Source organism: Paramormyrops kingsleyae, chromosome 2 (genome assembly GCF_048594095.1).
Source record: "Paramormyrops kingsleyae isolate MSU_618 chromosome 2, PKINGS_0.4, whole genome shotgun sequence".
Lineage (NCBI taxonomy): Eukaryota > Metazoa > Chordata > Actinopteri > Osteoglossiformes > Mormyridae > Paramormyrops > Paramormyrops kingsleyae.
The window spans coordinates 3,873,784-3,890,761 of record NC_132798.1 but is presented as its reverse complement, the minus strand read 5'-3'; the positions used below and the strand labels follow the sequence as shown (position 1 = coordinate 3,890,761).

Genomic DNA, 16,978 nt, shown 5'->3' with positions numbered 1-16,978 from the left:
AAAGGCTCTGATTTCAGCATAGTATCAGTAGGAGATACGTGCCATTTGCATTTATCAATCTGTTTTTCTCTGAGGGCATCAGTCCTGCACACCTCCAGTTGGTGGTCTCAACCCCACCTCCACTCTGTGTCTATGGGATTGGCATGTTCTTCCACTGTTGTGTCTGTCCCCAGATCATGCAATGAAGAGAACTCTCCAGAATCTACCCAGCTGAGAAACAATGTCTAAAGCTGCTTTGCTTGCACTATCCCAATGTGGGTGACATGTATAAACAGCTCAAACAGGTGCAGTGGGATTACTTCACTGGGATTACGTCACTGGGATTACGTCACTGGGATTACGTCACTGGGATTACGTCACATGGGCTGCTCTCATTCGACTTCATACATGAGGCTTCTTGTTGACATCTTTGTAAATAATTACAAACAAGCGAACATGCGGTTGTGTGTAGGTATTCACATTCCATTCTGGGTTTACCGGTGTGTCCCAAATGAATATGAATTCATTTTAACGAGTGGCGGCTGCAAATTTGATTTATAAAAACATTCTGCATTTATTTAAGATTTCAGTATGGTACTTTCAGTGTTTTCTGGTACCAAAAAATAAAATATACTAAACCAAGTTAAGCTCCAGGGCAATTAAAACTACAGAAAGAACACAGTTCATTACAATCTTCTTATTACAATCTTCTTATTACAAACACTTGTGAGTGCAAGTTTAAAAAAAAAAAAAAAAAACTAAATCTGATGCATTTTCAATTTTAAATTTCTACTTGTTTATTACACAACATATTTGCATACAAGAAGTATTTTTAATCCATGGCTTCTCATTGGGACCTTGTTATTGTTAGATTATGACAAAACTGTTTTTAGTGAAAAGGAAAGTGAATGTGGTCCAGACCACTTAATACACATCATCAGAAGCCTGTGCAGTACAGTGGCAATGCTACCATGATGACGGAAGCCAGGAGACGGACACACGGGGTCAAAGACTCAGTGCATCAGGACTCTGAGCACAAGAGCAAAATTACAATTTCATGTTGGCCTTTTGTTGGGATTTTTGGAATAAAGTACCCAAAATAGGAGGTACACATTAATTAATCTGTCACTGTTGGGCTAAAAGTGGATTCAAGCAAACTGTGTTATATAACTGTGAAGAGTTATATACCTGTAGACATAACACCGACAGTTAACTATTGATGTTTTGATGTCTGGTATTAACACCAGATAGGAAGGAAGGAAGGACGCACGGAAAACATTACTATTACTAAAAGGATTACTTTTTAAAAAAAAAAAAACTTGTGTGGTATACACAGGTATCAGTATATGAAGACGGTGGTTGAATACAATGTGCTTTACCAAAAGTTAGATGAGAGAAGAGAAAGTTTGAGATCAGCGACACTCTAAACCCTCAAGACTTTCAATGTCCCTGTGCTGTCACTCCTTCTCATGGCATATTAGAGGGGAGCTCTACTAATAAACCAGAAACGTGCTCCAAAGCAGTACAACTCACCCGTGATGATTTCCTGTGAGGTCGAATAATACACAGCACAGGACTCCCATTTAATCTCATTTCAGCAGAGATTCAGGGCCGGCATGCACCGATTCCCCGTATGGCATAAGGAACTGTCACGCCAGTCGCGAATTTATCAAATGCTGAAAACATATAGCCTTGCCAGACAAGGAATCAAGAGCTGCAGATTTTAATGCAAAAATGTTCTACGCAATTTTCAAAAAATTTCGCCTCTGTTCCGCACTCCCATCAAAAACATGCAGATCATTCAACGTCAGGCTCAGTGTGTCCACTACTACTCAGCAAGCTACAAGTGAGTATTATCAGTGTTGGCAATACATCTCAGATGGGTCTCAGCCCCCAAGATACATAAATTAACTGATGCTACAGAAGTTCTACTACCTTCCTCATGCTTGTTAATTATTGTCCATACCATTGTCCATCTGGCGTTGCTGCATATTTGATGAAATTATGTCACAATGTCACTTAAACACCCACCACTCCCCTACACTGACAAACCTGTACAGCCCATGTTAATATGATATTTATCTGGGAAAAAGTTCAACTCTGGAAGAGTAACACACCACATATATAGCAAGTTTAAATCACTACTGTAGTCCTAATTGTAGGTCAGACGCTCAGTTTCTGAGAACTGTAAGGAAGGGCACCCATGCCTGCTGATGGGCAAATATTTCATCTCAAATTACAACTTTGCTTATATCAGAATCAACATGCACCATCTTTTTGGGTGTTTTAATTAAACCTGATTATTATTTCATAATTTATATTTATTTAATTTATTATTTGTGTGTCTCCCAACACCCAACCCCCTCCCCCCCCTTTACTGCCCGGACCTGGAGTCCTATTAAACACAGTGGGCTTGGGTAGAGTAAGACATCCTTGATTATAGACCACAGACAACTGAGGCATCAAGCCGAGAGCTTGCAGGTGGGGGACGTCAACAAGAACACTGGAGAAAGACACACAGACACACACATGCATGAAGTTCCTTCTCACAACAGAAAAATGGCTGTTCCTGGAAAGATAACTCATCGAAAACGAAGGCTATATTTCATCAACCCGTCTGACGCCACATGCCCACATTTCTTCGGAAACCCACATAACCGTTTAGCTGATACACACAAGAAGATCTCTAAGCAGAACTTACCAACAGGCGAAGGGGTGCGACTGCATACAGAGTGTTCGCTGTGTGAAGGGCTCCTAGACATACAGCTGCAGAAACAAACACAGATGCACAGCATACCGTGAGAGCTTGAAAAGAAGAGTGAATTTATACAAAGAACTTGTGCAATTCATTTGAGGGCACACAAGAAAAACCAGGACACTTACATGCAACACTTTCCTATTAAAATGCTACATTAAAATTAAATAACCTATGTAGCCTTAACATGTGTAAGTTTCAATCCACAAACATAATTTTAAAAAGCCTTAGTGATTCAGAAGTTTTACAGTTTGTATCTATAGTATGAAGGACTTAGGATGCTTTGTGAGGAGGAGAAACAAAACCTTTCCAGCAGTTCCAAACAGAAGGGTGCCTTCTGAAGACCCCAAATTACAAGCACATTAGATTATGCGGACAATAAAAAAAATTAATCAAACATTCATGCGTCGGCTACATATCAAGGGAAACATACTGCCAACCACCAAAGGGATCAGGAAAAAGACAACCCGCTTCAACTAGTACAAGTGTCCAAAGCAAACTTGTTACTATAAAAGTCTTCATTTTGGTTTTGTGAGCATGCAGGTTTACTACCAAACACCATTATAGCTTTGGTCTGTATAGAAACATTGCCTTTCTCTCCACTCACTGAACATCCAATAAGGTTTGCATACAGCTTTCTCCTTACATGTTTCCCACGTGGAATGCATCTCAGGCTGTACAGATCCTCCAACAGTTTCCAGCAGATGTACTGAGAGAAGTTTTAAGCCTGTTTATCACGTAATGTTTTGATCTCAAGTTGTTCCTCATTCAGGGGCCTGCAGTATCATTATTGTTCGGCATCTTCCTTTCAAATGTCTCTTTTTCTGGCTTCAATATTTATATCTCCCGATTTGAAATGCCGATCTGCTCTTTTAATAAATACTTAAATATATATATATATATACACATACAGTAGGTGTTGCTGCATTCTGAGTAAGCCTTGCATTTTTGCAGTATTCTTCCTTACGACGTTTCTGCAAACGTTTCTTTGTACTAATCATCACTCCCCAATGCGATCCTTTCGAGAGGAGGTAGCAGCAAACATTGCAGGTAGCTGTTGGGCTACTTTGAGTTTCCAATTTAAAGGACTTCCACACGGCAGCCATCTTGATATAGCATGTGGTTTCAAGCCACATGCCTCTAGCTTACAGTAGCATGTGACGGAACCGTACAGGACTGCAGAACAGATGTAAATCGGATGGATGCAAAATTAAACTTGAAAGTAAATAGATTGGGCTTTTGATATGATGATTTGATATCTAGCCCTTCATATACTATACCGCAGATTATATAAAGTCACACCAAAAGTGTTATTTAAAAAAAACCTGGATTCTTTTTGCAGAGAGCTCTGAAATTCAACCTTCTCCACATAGATAAGAAAGCAAAAGCTCCGTTAATGGTACCCGAGCTAAATCAAATCCATTTACATTCTGACAGGAAGCACTTTCCAAGAACATCACTAAAACAGGACAAATCCATGGACTTCAGCAATAATCTGCTTCTCGGCAACGAACACAGATATGCTGCTTTCAAATTCAACCTTCAGGTCCACATGGTCCATGAAGAAACCAAGCAAGAATTCAGCAAAGGGTGTTTTCTGACCACCAGAGGGAGAAAGAGCTTCAGTAAAATGTGATCTACGATTTTCAGCACAGTTCTCCTCACCAGGTTTACTTACAGTAAAAACACTGACTAGGAAAAAGCAAGTCACACAGGGATTTCAGTCTTCAGTACCAACACATGGAAGGCAAGCTAGTGATTACTTATGGTGCAGCTAATCTGTACATGCCCACTGCTGCTTTCTGGCCCTCCCCCTACAGGCCGATTTGGGGGCATGCTCAGTATAGTGGCAGCACGGCATCCTGAAGATCACGGCCATTTCATAACCAGAATGTCTACTACAGAAGCCGTCCCAATTCTAGATGTCTTTAAAAGGTGGCATGAGTGGTGTACAGGGGAGGGTGAAACGCCAAGTCACAGCAGAGTGGGATTTCTTAAGCTGTGCAGAGGCAGATTACAAAAACCACAACAGTTAGGCTCATCCACCATCCAGAAATATATTAACAATTTTTAGAAAAAGATGTGATTTACATTTACTAACCCTGGCACACTCAGAGTCACTCAGTTACTTTGGAAATTTGTAACTGAAACCAGTTGCTTTTCCTGCTGTACACTCATCGAGAGTTTCCTGTCACCCATTCTGAGAACACTCTTCACCCAGAACATTATTAAATTTATGGACACTAAAAAGCACTTCATCCACAACAGCGGGGAAATACTACAGTTGTTCCTGAAAACGTACCACCTGCACCTCAGCGCTAGTAAGGACTTTTAACTGGTGCAAATATACCCAAACACTCAAAGCCAAACCTCATGCGGGCAATGCAGGGTTGTTATTATCTATAGCATCCAGATCTGAAGGCAGTCGTAACAAATCGTCCAAGCATTATGATGGAAAAACAAACAAAATGTACACCAAAAAAACAATTACAGGTTATTTTGAAAATCATCCTGTAGCAAAAGCTGAGTCCTCATCTTACTAAGAGACACTTTGTGATACAACAATCAATAATGATACGGGACAATGAGACCACAAGAATCTTGGTTTCTCCAGATTTCTCCAACATTCTCCTCTTCAGTGGTCTCATTGTCAGTTTCCTAACTGAAGTTAACTCTTAACTGGGCAGAGGCGCTCGGTGTTAAAGCTGTGTCACCACAGCATGTTCTAAACCCCAGGTGGCTTCAAGTCTATGCAAGTCCCAAAAGGTCCATCAGAAACACAAGCAGCAGTGCACACTGAGGCCACAGTAACACACCCCTGAACTGTAGAGAAATCCGACGTGCTTGTATGTTTCTATTATCCTGGGAAAAAGGCAACAAATTAGGCACTGAAAGTTTGTTCATGAAGACCATCACACCATCAAAGCACCTTGAATGTTTTTAATGACTTTAACATTTCGTTTTCCACGTATTACTCTTTACCTAAAGAAGCAACACAACCTGATGTTCAACCAAAATAAAAAAAATAAAAAAAAGTCTTCTGCTTAGGGCTGGCCAATTAATCGAAAATTAATCAAAACCAACATTCAGAACCTCTAATCGACGTGATCTTGCCCAAGTCAGTTACAACTCTTTTTTTTTTTTTAATTCTGTTAATACTTTAAAAAAAAACCTTTAATACTTTCCCCAGTGTGTGTTCATGCACTGCCCCTTAAAAACATACTACCACATGTGTTGTCAATGACTCTGCCCCATCCAGTCTGTGACATGGAAGCAACATGGAGGAGAATTCAAACACTGAGCCGACTGAGCAACTCCAGCAACTTGTACCCAAGAAAAATGCCGTGTCCGTCGTTTGAAGAGGACACCGAACAAAAATAGGTCAAAAGTCAATACAACAGAATGGAAAAACAGTTTCAGCTACCAAAGGTAATATCACCAATTGGTTTCAACACTAGCAATATTTAAAGTACAGTGAAACCTGCTTATAGTGATCACGGTCGTAGCGGTCAACCACTTATATGGATCGAAATCTTGAGATACCATAATTCCTGTACAAATTATGTTTAAATAAATTGATACAGTAATCAAGTAGTCTACTTACAGTGTTCATTTTGGGTCTCTTTATACATAACATATGGGGGGAAAAAATGTTATTACAGTAATTGTTTTACTTGCCTACTTCACCTTGCGGTAACCCATCAGCTTCTCGCTAGCTAACCGCTGTGTGCACAAAAAACATGACGGAAAAAAGAAAGCAATATTCTCTCAATTACGGATATAGACTCATCAAAGTTTATCATAAACTGCCAAGGACGAACAGAGATGCAGGAGCAAAACTATAATAAACTATATTATGTACAGTACTGTATTAAAGCATATTTGAATTATACACAGTTCAGTAATTTGTGTGCGTTTGGAACAGCTGTACTGTATTTTGAAAGTCAATAAAATTCAGTAAATTGCAAAGCTGATTTGTATAATAAATGTACAAAGGTCAAATAGATGGTAATCTGCCTGAGACAAAGAAAAAAAATCTGATATAATATATCATCATCTGCATATAGTGATCAATTTCACCCAGACAGACGTGTCAGTCTTAAAATAATAAGAGGACAGAGCAGTTTCCTTCCCCAGCCCACAATGCATTCAGATGTGGTCATGTGACCAAGCTGCTCCCTCTATTGGTTCCTTTGCAGGGCTTGGATAGTGCATGTTCAGTGAAAACGACACTTATGATTGTACTCAGCCATTTCAGGAATAATGAGCTGACAATGGCTTACGGCACAGTGCTCAAAAGCATACCAAAAAGGAAACCCTCATTCATGAAGACACAAAAAAAACCAAACCATCTTAGCACATCTTTGCTTGTGCTGATTACCTTGATGCAGTGCATACAATGACACTGTGCTGCTAAAGCCCAGAATCTAGGATTTTTATGTGTGCTACACAGTACCTGCAATCATCAGGCCTCTCACATGTTAACCCCCAGCGCAAAGCAGGATCAAGCAGATTATAAAAATGTTAACACTACTAAGAGAGTTTTAAACCAAATATATGAATTACTGAAAACAACTTGCTACTTTCAGGGTTTGGAGGCTGATACAATCCACAAATTTTAATACCCAACCATATGACTAATCGGGCAACCATTACAATCAGTATCCCATAATTATCCAGATTATGTTATTTTCCTTCTTTTCTTTACTTTCTTATCCAAAGGACATTGTAGCAGGCAACATTGTAGGTTCCCATAACTATCTTGCACACGGTCCTGTTCAATCACTGGAAGTTTAGCTAAACTGAACTTGTACCGACTTTAGGTCCTTGACACCTGTAAGCTTGTTATGTCGGCCTATTATCTGCCAAATAAACTAGCTTTTGGAATGATGACAATGGATTCCCCAACTGCCCTATTACCTCTTTCCCCCATTGAAATCCCTGCTCCTTCCACACATTGCTTCAGTTTTGGTGTGATTTGTCTCAAAATGAAACATGTCCCAGAACGTCACCTCTACAATGTTCCTAGGAAGTATGGAAAAAGATCCATAAAATAATTTTACAGTTAATAGGTTCACAAAAGTTTTTCCTGCAGCCACCCTTTCCTTCCTTTGCTGTAACCAAGCACCGCTGTTTCAGTTTTAGTGCAAATGTCTCACACTAAGGATCAGTCAGATGTTCATCCATATAATGTTTGAAGTGGTAAACAGATCCATCAAATTCTTTTTGAGTTATTGGGTTAGCAAAATTGTGTGTCTGAGGCTGCCCTTCTCTTTCCTATCACTAAGCTCTGTTGCTTCCATTCTAGTGTGAACTGACTCAAAATTAGCTCAAAATTGCAAAGTTTGGAAAACATGACAAATACTTTGAGTTATCGTGCTAATGGTATCAAGTTGTCTGAACCTACCCTTCTGTTTGATATCACTATGTGGCGTTGCTTCAGTCTTTTGTAAAATCTGCCTTGGTCATTTGCAGATATTCACCTATACAAGGTGTCTGCAAAGTATGAAAAAGATCCATCAAATACTTTTTGAGATACTGTGCTAACAAGAAAAGTGTCTGCTGCATTGGCGGAGGACTGGTCCCATCTGGAAAATACAATAAACACAAAAGCATCCTTAGCATGTTCAAATTCCTGTTTGATTAAAGTTCAATTAGTGCTGTCCCAAACGATTATTCTTTAAACGATTAATCTAGCGACTATTTTTTTCGATTATTCGACTAATCTAACAACTAATTTGATCTTAATCAATTGATCTGATGATGAAAATAATTGCTTATCAATAAATTTGTGTTAGTCATTTAACACAATTCACCCCCTCCCCCACACACAAAAAACTGAAATTCTCATTAACATTTCAAATTTATTAAACCATTTCTTAAACATTAGAGCATTATTAACAAAAAAGGCAAATCTTAAGAGATTCAATAGGATTTCTATGTTAGACTTAAGTTAATCACTGCAATAGTTTTTACTTAATTATTTCAGTACACCAATTTGACTTTAATGCTGAAACAGATGCTACAACATGGAATGATTTCAGAACTAGAGAAACATGTTTTTAAAATTCAATAGCAAAGGTAGCTTATAGTTAAGCTTACTTCAGTGAGCAAGGAACGATTTAGGCTACAGTGTGTAAGAGTAGTCGTAAACAATTATTTGTCTCACTCTTACATGACAGAAAATATAAAACAGCTGAAACAGCGTCATTAATGTCAGCTACAGTAGAAGTGCAGAAAAGGTGTCATAACTGTTTTCCCAAACTTTGGAAGACCGTATGTGAGCCTTTTTTGCCCCGTGTTTCTTCAGAGGCTCCGGAGCTCTGCTGGTAGACACATCCATGTTGCCTCGTGCGCAGGGGGGCGGCAAATTTCCTTTTTGCAGGGTGGTAGGAGATGTCTCATTAATATTTATGAGAGAAGTGCTACATGATTGGCCAATGCATGCCTTACAAAATAGTGTGGTACTGCTGGCACCGGAGATATTAGACAAAACTATATCGGAATTCAGTCTATAATTGATATAGTTAAGGACAGCGTTAACATGCTTCCGAGGGGATAAAGTACTTTCCGTTACAATACGTTTAGCTTATCACTTACGTCGAATAATTGTCCCAGCCCTAAGTTCAATGGCCACACTGCAAAATCTTGCCACAACGATGCAACATAGTTAAGACCAATGTGCTACCTTTGCACAGGACAGTTACCTGACCAATAACTGACATTTTAAAACAATAATTCAAGCGATTTTAAATAATGGGAGATTTACCATGACTATAAGTTCAGATCAATAACAACGTGAGCCAAACAAGCCTGACAGAGAGATGCAAATAAACGGTTTTCTGAAAGCACAGCTCATCCCTGCTCAACCCCCGAACTGGCACAGTGCATACACATCCAACATAAAACCCAAAACACAAAGGACTGAGCAAATGTAATGTGTTCCACACAGATACCTGGAGAGAACAGTGGTCACAGCACATTTACCAAGGAAGGCTAATGCATTATGCATGAGAGCACAGCTGGAAGAACTCTAGCCTGGTAAAACACTGATCATTTAAAAAAAAAATTAAAAAGCTGGGTGAAACTCCCGCCATAAACTACTTTGTAAAATGAGTAAGCGGGTCAGAATAATTTTTATCATCACCCCAACTAGAAACATACAAATATAAAATCTCAAGTAAAAATTCTCAAGGCTCCAATATTAGAATATTAGAAACATGGTGTATAACTTTTACTAAACAGGATTCCATGACCATGATAATAAATTGCCACTTCCTCTGACAGCAAAGTACATTCGTGATAAGAGGCACCAATTTGGAAAGCATTCTACAATTTAACAAGTTAGAGGTTCCCCTCATTAAAGACTTTAAAGTATGAGAGTGTTTGTAAGATTATTTTGCTATTTTTGCAGACATTTTACGTTTTAGAAGCAGCCACTACAATAGCAAAAAGCATAAGTTTCACTGTCACAAGTCACAGACGTCTTCAACCATAAGCCTTTTTAGCAATATCTAAAAAATACATTAAAAGAAAATCAGATAAGAGTGTTTCTACTTTTGTACCTTGTGAACATAAAGCTCTTGAACATAATGAATTGAACACAAAGTTAAACTCATCTTCTGGGGAATATTTTGAGGCCAAAACAATACAATCCATGACTAACCAATAAGTAGAAAGCAAAAACCAAGGCACGCGAAACAAAACAGCCTACCTCTGAAATGAACTCCGGAAGAACAGACCAAGAGCAGGAAGACCATAAAAACATTATCCTTACCTTTTCCCCCATTTACCAATAGCACCTGGTCTACCCAGAGACTTTCCATTGATTGGGGAAGACAGGGGAGCACTACACACGAGCAGAGAGCTCAGTAAGGTCACATGACCAAGCTCTCCAACAAATCTTCCCTGACATAGCACTGGGCATGCTCATTAGCACCACTACTGCTGTTGAAAGAGAAGCAGCCATTTTATGAACAAGTTGTTCTTGTCAGCAGTAGGAACACCCTCATGGGTCATACTGCATTAATGCGTACTTCTGCACCAGGTAAATCAAAGTGCACTTTTCATAGATGTGCACGTCACCCATATTTTTTATGAAATTTCCCACAGTATAATATCTTGTATTTTTTTTGGTTACTTACGGTTAAGGTTAGGGCTGAGTAGGGTTTAAGGCTGTCATTACTGGAATTAGGGCCTTGCCCATAGAAACGAATGGACAGTCCCCACAAAGATACGAGTACAGGTCTCTGTGTGTGTGCTCGCGCATGTTATGTACACAATGGCAGCCATAGGATATTATTATAACTGTGTAAACCTTGCCTGCTGGGTTATTCTCTGCAAAACACAGCTTTAGAAGGCTGGGGCAAGATTTATAAGTGCACTTTTAATAAAGTGGTTTATTAAAGTCACTAATTAAAACTGGTGCAGATCCGAACAGAGATATAATTCAGAAGCCCAGGCTCAGTCACCCATCATCCTTTTTGTATAAAAGGGGTATGTTTTTATTGAATTTGCTGCTCTACCTGAGATCACATGTATGAATATTTTACAAGGGTTAATAAAGGAATAAACCAGTTATGTCATCATTTAAAGGGGTTCATACATAAATGAATGCACATGTTAAATTTCAACCTAATTAAATCATACAATTTATTAACTCTCAGGTACATTTCTTCTATTGTTTAAATTGTGATACAAAGTGAACTGGGTAGATTGGTCTTTGGACAAATGCAAATTGCAAATTAAGAGAGAATCCTTTGTTTTCTGAGTCAAGTACTTCGTTGTTAACCTGTAATCAGAACAATGCCATAATTGTACTGTAGAAGAGGATGCAGAAATAAAACGGGTACTTAAAAAAAACAGGAACTAATCATACCACATGCCTGAGATATTTCATGATTTACAAAAATTAAAATGGTGATTACAGTGAAGAAAGGAGAGCTTATTTAATATGCAAATAGTGTAGATAGCAGTCCATATATCAATCTAAAGCCTCCATATACGGAATGGAAAAAAGGTAGCAGATTGCATGTGTGGACAAACAATGGCTAGTAGTTACTGATATAAATCACTTGCATATCAGAATACAGAAGCAATTGTGTGAAGCCAAGTGTGGCTGATCTCAGAAAATAGAAATGGCACTTTAATTCTAGCAGACTTTAGCCCTCCCTCAGACACTCACGTTGTCAGGCTAAGCATTTAGCAGCATTTCACATTCCAGGAGGAGGTCAGCATTAAGATGATCAGTGCCAAAAGGACATGAGATTATTCTACCAAGGTCGGGCCTTGAACCGGCCGATCACAGGCACAGGGACTGAGCCCACTGAGCCACTCACCTCAATAATGACACTTTATTGATCCCCGTAGGGGAATCCTCTTTTTGCCTACCCCATCTTGCTCTCCATGACACAAAGTAGGGGACAGCAAGCTTGGCAGTGAACGGCAGCCACCTGCAGTGGCACCCACAGAGCTGGGGTTCGAGGGCCTCACTGAAAGGCCCACAGATGTGACTATTCTGCCAAAGCTGGGCTCAAACTGACAACCTTCCGATCACAGGCACACAGACATAACCTGCGAAGCCACACGCTGCCCCCTAAACACAAGAATGTCAATTTAGTGGTATTCTCCCAAAACTAAATCCCACTGCATAGAATTTAAGTGGGAGTTAGGAGCTCTAATTCTGGTTTTTGACATATAAAAAGGTACAATCTCTGATAAGCTGGACAACTGCAGGATTCAGTTAAACACCAAAATGTTTAAGCCCTGAACAGCAGACCCTGTCAAGCTGTAAATAAATGTGAACAGTAGCATGTGCTTTAGTTAAGCATCGAAAGGCTATAACTTCAGATTGTAAAAGATGTCTAATAAAACCAAGTCACACGAGCTCACAAAATTAAGGGCACTCTGCAAAGGCATCATCACAAGGGTCAAAATCTCCAAGAGAGACAATGAAAGGTCATCCAAAGATAAGCAAACACTGAAGTCTTGAAATGAAAACATGGAATATTATGGCCCCTTCACTGTATGAGCATTTCCAAAAGTTAGAAAAATCACTAAGATACACATCATCAGCCTTAAACAGTCAGTTACAGGGGGGGGTCTATTGCTTGTGTAACCAGCACTGCACTGACTGGAGATCAAATGCCCCTTAAGGCAACAGTACTGACCAACCAAGTTTCTCAACAAGCTCACTGCACACTCGGGACATAATTCTCACAGGTGATATTCAGACACAGCACCCAGACTTTCTTAAGCGGAACCAAGTTTTTACTGCTCCACTGCTTGGACACAACCTTGTGGTTCTAATACTACTGAGGTCACAAGTGCTGCTACTGTAATACAGGGAGAAATTGTATTAACACACGAAGATGATAAATTGACACGGAAGAGCTTAGGGGATCAAATATTTTAATAGATCCATCTCATTCTTTTCTTTAAATAGCACAACAGGAATGACCAAAAGGATTAATTCTATGGCCAAACAGTTCAATACACATCTGGAAATGCTAAAAGGTAAATTGTCAGTTAAATTAAAAGAAAGTGAATAAACAGTGGCACAGCCATACAGCTCACTGACGTAGCTGGTCTCATTTTGAAACACATGGATAGCAGGATGTAAGTGAAGCCTACTTCACTGTGATGCAGCCTGCTACACCACTGTAGCAGGTGCAGTGCTGAGCATGTTCAGTGAAGCCTGGCCTGATCCGGAGCTGGAGAACCAGTGTGTTGTTCTTAGTGACAAGCCACTTATGGTTCTGGATTCAGGAAGTTACTGGAATTTGAAATTCAACTACCACACTATTGAGGACATTTCACACACCATCTCAGCTCAATTTCAAGTGCCCCATTTTATCTCTTTCAAGTCCTGTCTTGAAAGTTTGAAGCGTGTAACCAGTCTGATTTACATTTCTAAAGTCTCTACTGCAGGCTATAAGTACATTTACCAATTAGACGCTGTACATTTAATTGGCGATCACTAAAAGATACGGACACGTCTCATAGAGTCGCTAGCGACTCATAAGCGCCATCTGTTGAGGGACAAGCCCCCCCATTAAAAAAAAAAAAAAAACAATTAAGTAAAAAGAAAAGGAGACCAAACTTAGCATGTAAGCCGAAAAGCAACAAATGTCGCTATAGAGGATTCAGCCAGTCTTAGGAGTTTGAGGAAAAAAAACATTTTCATTATATTTACAAAATATAGGATCCAGATTTGCGTTTTAAGTGTACGATTTTCATAAAGGAAAAACATTTCAAGTATTATCTATCCCCCAATCGCTTGTCCTGATAATGGTTGGAGTAGCCGGAGCCCTGCAGCTATACATATCTTGCATATGTAGAAAATACGTAAAATACGTTACACAAAATTCTGTACTATTGTATCGTTTATAATCTTGAAACAATCTTAAAACTACATGCAGACACAAATCCAAAAATCGAGCTCTACCACAGCACGTTTCGGGCAACACAAATCCCTGACTCGTGTCAGCTATCAGTGCTGATTCTGCAAGGATAGATAACTTCGACGAGTGACATTTCCTCGTTAGACTAAGGTGCGACATGGATCTGCTACGGTTATCTATAAGCTACTTAAAATCATAGATCACTGGAATGCAGAAATACAAATCGCACAAGTGGGCATGTTTTAACGCAGTGGATGCGGCGCACTGGGTTGCACACAAACTCTTTTACAAACATCCAAATCTGCCAGGGTGACCTAATGGTTTCACCGACAAAAGCTGGACGTTCATCTCTTTTTCTGTAGAAAGTGAACTACTGTGCAACAACCAGCCAGCCACGGAAATCATTAACAGTCTAACGAAATCATTCACAACACGCCCTTAATTCAAAAGATCGAATAATAACGACGAGCGTCCGTCAAGCGAGCCAGCAAGCTGATCATAAATTAACTCTAGCCTGTTTTGGGGTGACATTAATTCGGATTTCGATAGTGAAACAGAAATTGCATGGCCGGATACTACCGGGGCCCTGGACACTGGATGTCCGAAGCAGTCTCCATATTTTCACATACTTAAATTATGTTCTATACATGTGACAGGGCCCCATGAATCGCTCTTTCGAGTGGCCACCCTAATTTCGGTAAGAATTCCCCGAAATTCAGTAGCCAAGTGCACAGACAAAAAACACGGAGTTTTGAATAGAGGAAGGCAGGCGGGCACTTTGAAAACCAGAGCCCCCCCCATCTAAAAAAGAAAAAAAGAATCGCGCCGCACGGTTCCCGGCACCGGCCAAGCGGTAAAGGTGGACCTCAAGCGCGGTACCACGGCCACCCCGAAACCACGGCGAAAAACGCAAGCCGTACCGACGTGGAAAAGTTGGCGGCGACAGCGGCGGGGTCGGCGCTTCTTTGCGCCTTACCTCAGCTCGGAGCGGGACCATGGCTCCCGAGGCTGCGCGCGATCGCTGCCTGCTTATGCAGTGACGTCAGCGCCGCCGTGTGCGAGCCGCGTGTTTGGCTTGGGGGAGAGCGAGGAATGAATGGGTCGCTGTGCTTTCCCATACGTACAAGAGTTACTTATTTGTGTGTGACATATATGAAATATCCGTTTGTTTCGTTTGCTTTACCGTGCTATAATATTTGCTTATCCGTATCTCAGTAAAGAGACACTATGCGCAGGGTTGCCAACTTTGGTCAGCTGGCTGAAGTGAGATTTTCAATTTGAGACAAGTCTGCACACACATTTACATGATTGTAACAGTTTTATTACCTTGTAAATAGTCTGTAGGGTTTGCAAACTACCCCAACTCTTTTAATGTAGCTATTTTAGGTTCATAACGGAATAATATAGATCTGCCGTAAGATTTCTTGCGTGTCACGCCAGATGCGTGAGAATTGGCAACCATGTATGCGTGAAACATCGCAGAAAAAGACTTGCTAGGCCTATGCCGAATTTGTCGAATTAGAATTATTACCAACTTTACAAGATTACGCACAGTACTAAACACACGTTTGTGGATAATCACAAACACTTAACCTGTATTTTTAGTAGCAGTGAAAAGTCTTTAAAAGTTCAGCTGTTTAACGTTATAGCTTAATTTTTTAATGATTTCATCCACTTTATCAAAATTTATTTACTTTTTCACAGCAATTCGGTAGCAGCTGTGACTATATGCAATGACCTACATAACAGCCAACATGCAAAAAATACCGATGTTCTTTGCATTATTCAGAATGCCGTTGCTTTTTTAAAAAATAAAAAAATGAATGCATTTAAATGCGATTTCTGTATAGATACATTGGTAGTTATTTAAATTTGGGAATCCGAGATACATTCTAAAGTCTACATGGTAGCAGTCTTGTGTCGTGAATTTGCAATCATAACAGTTGTTGGAAGCTTCTTCAACCAATAGGGGGCAATGATAGCAAAGGAACAAGCTCAAGCAATAAAGCTCAGTTCATATTTCACTTGTCCGCCTGTTGGGCCACAGAAGTAAATACCCGAATTGTGTTTTCGACTCACTGTTAATGGGGAAATGAAGGTAAAATCGAAGCAAGCTACCGGATTGTGATCCAACACTAAAAAGGACTAGAGGTTTGAAGTTGCTGACCAGCGTGGAATGATTGTCAATATAACGACTGATTACATAGTTCCTGGGGTCCATTAGTGAAGGTTGAGCTAAAATGCAGTAGAGACTGAAAAGGTGGGAAGCTGAATGTTCTGTATGTCACTGTTTAGTGACTTCAAATAATAACACTTTGATTACTATTGGGATCACTATGGCTGTGGGTTAGTTTTAATAGAATAGAGATACTTTATTAGTCTCCATGGGAAATTTTATTTTCTCTTACCCCATCTCACAATTCATGAGCGACACATGCAGGTATGAGCAAGCTTGGGGGGGGGGGGGGGGATCACAGTGCAGGATCAGCCAGCACACAGCACCCCTAGAGCTGGAGGTTAAGGGCCTTGCTCAAGGGCCCTCAGACATGTGGCTATTACGCCGAGGCTTGAACCAACAACCTTCTGATTATAGATGCAGAAGTTTAACCTGCTGAGCCACACACCATCTAAGGCAGTATGGTGTCTCAGTGGGTAGGATAATGTGTGTGCCCCCCCCCCCCCCCCCCCATGCATCTAAATCTAGTAGTCAATTTCTTGTATTAAAATTATTAGGTTGAATTAGTAGCTCACCTAATGCACATCTTTAGAATGAAACACACATGATTCACAGAGCTGGGAATTAAACCCACAGCACTGACTCCTACAGTAGATGTCACAGTGC

At 40.0% G+C, this 16,978-nt stretch overlaps 1 protein-coding gene across 4 annotated transcripts in view; it reads right to left on the bottom strand.

Annotated features, from left to right (window-relative positions):
• The window catches only part of LOC111833408 (histone-lysine N-methyltransferase EHMT1-like), a 36,422-nt gene extending 19,564 nt beyond the window's left edge, over nucleotides 1-16,858 (bottom strand). The window contains exons 1-2 of one of the 4 annotated variants that reach the window (XM_023791634.2): nucleotides 15,113-16,858; nucleotides 2,681-2,745 (exon numbers count right to left, since the gene is read on the bottom strand). The gene's annotated coding sequence lies outside the window, so the exon portion shown is untranslated. Of the gene's footprint in view, nucleotides 1-2,680; nucleotides 2,746-8,141; nucleotides 8,531-10,511; nucleotides 15,009-15,056; nucleotides 15,077-15,112 lie in introns of those variants that run through there. The other 3 variants (XM_023791636.2, XM_023791637.2, XM_023791635.2) reach the window with 3 other exon arrangements.
• Between the last annotated feature and the right edge of the window lie 120 nt (nucleotides 16,859-16,978).